The sequence below is a fragment of the Trachemys scripta genome, chromosome 3 (assembly GCF_013100865.1).
Source record: "Trachemys scripta elegans isolate TJP31775 chromosome 3, CAS_Tse_1.0, whole genome shotgun sequence".
Lineage (NCBI taxonomy): Eukaryota > Metazoa > Chordata > Testudines > Emydidae > Trachemys > Trachemys scripta.
The window spans coordinates 69,496,326-69,499,881 of record NC_048300.1 but is presented as its reverse complement, the minus strand read 5'-3'; the positions used below and the strand labels follow the sequence as shown (position 1 = coordinate 69,499,881).

The window sequence follows — 3,556 nt, the reverse complement described above, 5'->3', positions numbered from 1 at the left end:
TTCACATTGGTTCTACAAATTCAGGACAAATCACTTAAAACAAGGCAGTTAGAGCCAGAGGCTGTGGTTTTTCCACCTCTAACTCAAACCAAACCAGCCAGCCAAAGAGGACTTTGGTCTCACCCCACTGGCTAACCACAAGTTATACAAGCAATTCCCTTAGATACTCCAGTTTCCCAGTATCACCACCAGTGTCACTCATTACGGGGACAAATGGTAATGAAAACCAGTCTCCCAGTAAAAGAAAAAAGGTTCTCCCAATCCCAAAGGACCAAGCCCCAGACCCAGGTCAATATAGAAATCAGATCTTACCCACAAATCTAAAATGCAAAGGTTTATTCATAAAAGGAAAGAGATATAGATGAGAGCTAGAATTGGTTAAATGGAATCAATTACATGCAGTAATGGCAAAGTTCTTGGTCCAGGCTTGCAGCAGTGATAGAATAAACTGCAGGTTCAAATCAAGTCTCTGGAGTACATCCACAGCTGGGATAGGTCATTCAGTCCTCTGTGTTGAGCTTCTGTTTGTAGCAAAGTCCCTGCAGAGGTAAGAAGCGGGATTGAAGACAAGATGGTGATGAGGCATCGGCCTTATATAGTCTTTTTCAGGTGTAAGAACACCTCTTTGTTCTTACTGTGGAAAATTACAGCAAAATGGAGTCTGGAGTTACATGAGCAAGTTTCTGCATACTTCGCTAGTTACAAGGGTAACTCTCTCAATGGGTCAGTTGTACAGCTGATGGTCCTTAATGGGCCATCAATCAGGCTAGGCAAAGCTAACACTAACTTGTCTGGGATGTTCCCCAGAAGCATAGCAGAATTTTGAAATACAGATAGTATAGAGCCAATATTCATAACTTCAACTACCACATTGATACACACATATGGACAGCATGATTATAACAAGACAACTGTAGCTTTGTCTTAGACACCTCATCTGACCCCCTATATACAAGATTTGGTGCCAGTACAGGACTTTGGTTGCAACCATGTTCTATATGGTCCCAGATTATGTCAATAACATCACACCCATTCCTGAGTGCACTCCTGTCCCCTCTCTGACTTTTGTATCCGGGACTGTATACGCCTACTGCTTCCAGTCTTCTCCTAGGGAACAGGCCCTCCATTCTCTCAATATTCTAGGGGGTACTTGGGGCACCTGTTCTGGTTTACCTATGTACACTCCCTCCCCCAGGAACTCCCTCTGAAACTCCCGTTTGCCACTCCTGTTCGCCAGCTCAGGACTTTGCCAGCCACATGGGTCTATATACCACAGAGCACAGATTAGCCCCACCCCACACATGTGACATATATGGAAAACATTCACAAATTTCACACTCCAGCGAACAGCAGGCCAAACATTCGCATGAACAACGGACACCTGAAAACAAAGATTGGCTACTGCCTTCTACACTCTATAAAATTCCATCACATTACATAACAACAAAAAAGAAAAAGATAAAACTTCTTTGCATGCTGGCCTGCACCCCGTCGAAACCAGAGAGGGACTCTGGTGGGTGGCGTGCACCTGCCGCCGCCGCAAGGGGCGGGTAAGAGAGCGCCGGCAGCAAGCTGCCCCTGCCCGTCAGGGTGGCCGAGCGGTCCAAGGCGCTGCGTTAAGGTCGCAGTCTCCCCCGGAGGCGTGGGTTCGAATCCCACCCCTGACAGGCTCTTCTCTGCCTCCCACGCCAGTAGGCATTCCCCGCCTGTCTCTTGGTGGCTGGGAGCCACGGGCCCTTTTCTTGGCGCTAGGTAAGGAGCCGCCGGAGCGGGCCTCCACTNGGGCGGGCGGTTGCTGTGGATCTCGTCAGAGGCGGACTTCCCACTTCCTCCCCTGGGCTCTCGGGGAAAAGGCGTCACCACGCTGGCCTGCGCCCCGTCGAAGCCAGAGAGGGACTCTGGTGGGTGGCGTGCACCTGCCGCCGCCGCAAGGGGCGGGTAAGAGAGCGCCGGCAGCAAGCTACCCATGCCCGTCAGGGTGGCCGAGCGGTCCAAGGCGCTGCGTTAAGGTCGCAGTCTCCCCCGGAGGCGTGGGTTCGAATCCCACCCCTGACAGGCTCTTCTCTGCCTCCCACACCGGTAGGCGTTCCCCGCCTGTCTCTTGGTGGCTGGGAGCCACGGGCCCTTTTCTTGGCGCTAGGTAAGGGGCCGCCGGAGCGGGCCTCCACTTCCGGTGCGCCTGAGCGTTGGCCTCCCGGCCGACAGCTAGCGGCGGGACCTCCCGCAGGCTGTCAGGGTGGCCGAGCGGTCTAAGGTTCAAATCCCACTCCTGACAGCCACTTTCTATCCTTTTGTTTCATTGGGGCTGCCTTCGGTCCTTTTGGGGCGGGCAGTTGCTGTGGATCTCATCAGAGGCGGATTTCCCACTTCCTCTCCTGGGGTTTCGGGGAAAAGGCGCCACCCCGCTGGCCTGCGCCCCCTCGCAGCCAGAGAGTGACATACCTCATAGTGCCCACGTGGATGAGTAGCATGGGGTAGTGGTGAGTGGGTGGGTGGTCCTCCCCAATCCTGCCGTATCATCTCGGTACACGCCCCGGTAGACCGCATACCTTCTTGGATGCCATTTCAGGGCGCCAGGGTGCCTCCGTCCCGCTCTGAATACAGTCTCTTACCACTACTACTCTCCTTTCCTCCTTTGGGTGCTGGTTGTGATTCTCTCAGCCTTGGGGTATATGGGTTCTCCTCCTCCATCTTTGGGGGTGAGTCCTCCTTGCTCTTTGCCAGGGCAGGATATCAGTTCTCCATCACTATGGTGGGTGGTTTGGGATTAGGAGTGGTGCACCGCCTGCTGCCAGAAATAACCAGCAACCAGTGTCCTCCCTGTACCAGAGCCTTATCCTCTTCCCCCGGGGGCGTGACTGCAGTTCTCTCTAGCTGGATATCCTCAACCTTGGGAATCGCCCTATGAATACTGTCAATGATTTCCTTATGTGCATGGATTCTCCTCAGCCTAGCCACCTCCTGTTGCTCTTCCACGTTCTTCCTGAGAGAGTCCACCAGTAGGCACCTCTGACACTGGATGGTCCCTTCAGCTTGTCTTTCTGTCAGTGGGAAATGCAGGCCACAGTCTCTGCAAAACCACACCAGGATCTGCGTAGAGGCTTCCATAGTTAGGTTCTCTGCCTGGATAAAGGTGCAGGTTGAGGAGACAGGAGCAGTGTTGGCACTGGTGATGAGGCCCTTCCTAACCTTAAGGATTATAGTATGACTCCCTTTCCCAAACTCCCCTGTTTGCAAGCTCCCCTTGGTGGCTTAGGGCTTGGCTACACTTGCGAATTAGTGCGCAATAAAGGAGCCCCATGTGCACTAGCTCACTCCCTGTCCACACTGGCAAGGCACGTAGAGCGCTCTGACTCCACAGCTAGAGTGCTCCTGGTAATCCACCTCGGCGAGAGGAATAACGTTTGCTACGCCTTGACTACAATGCACCGTGTGAACGAGGTGTTGCATTAGTGCGCTCTGATTGGCCTCTGGAAACATTCCATAATCCCTTTAAGTCAAGTGGCCACTGTTGTCATTGCTTTGACCTCCTGTAGGAATGAGGAAATGCCCTTTC

At 52.9% G+C, this 3,556-nt stretch overlaps 2 non-coding genes across 2 annotated transcripts; both read left to right on the top strand.

Annotated features, from left to right (window-relative positions):
• The first annotated feature begins 1,584 nt into the window (after window positions 1-1,584).
• On the top strand, window positions 1,585-1,667 carry TRNAL-AAG. Its single transcript has one exon. It is a non-coding gene; the product is annotated as a tRNA-Leu (tRNA).
• A 305-nt stretch (window positions 1,668-1,972) lies between these two features.
• TRNAL-AAG lies at window positions 1,973-2,055 on the top strand. Its single transcript has one exon. It is a non-coding gene; the product is annotated as a tRNA-Leu (tRNA).
• The last annotated feature ends 1,501 nt before the right edge of the window (window positions 2,056-3,556 follow it).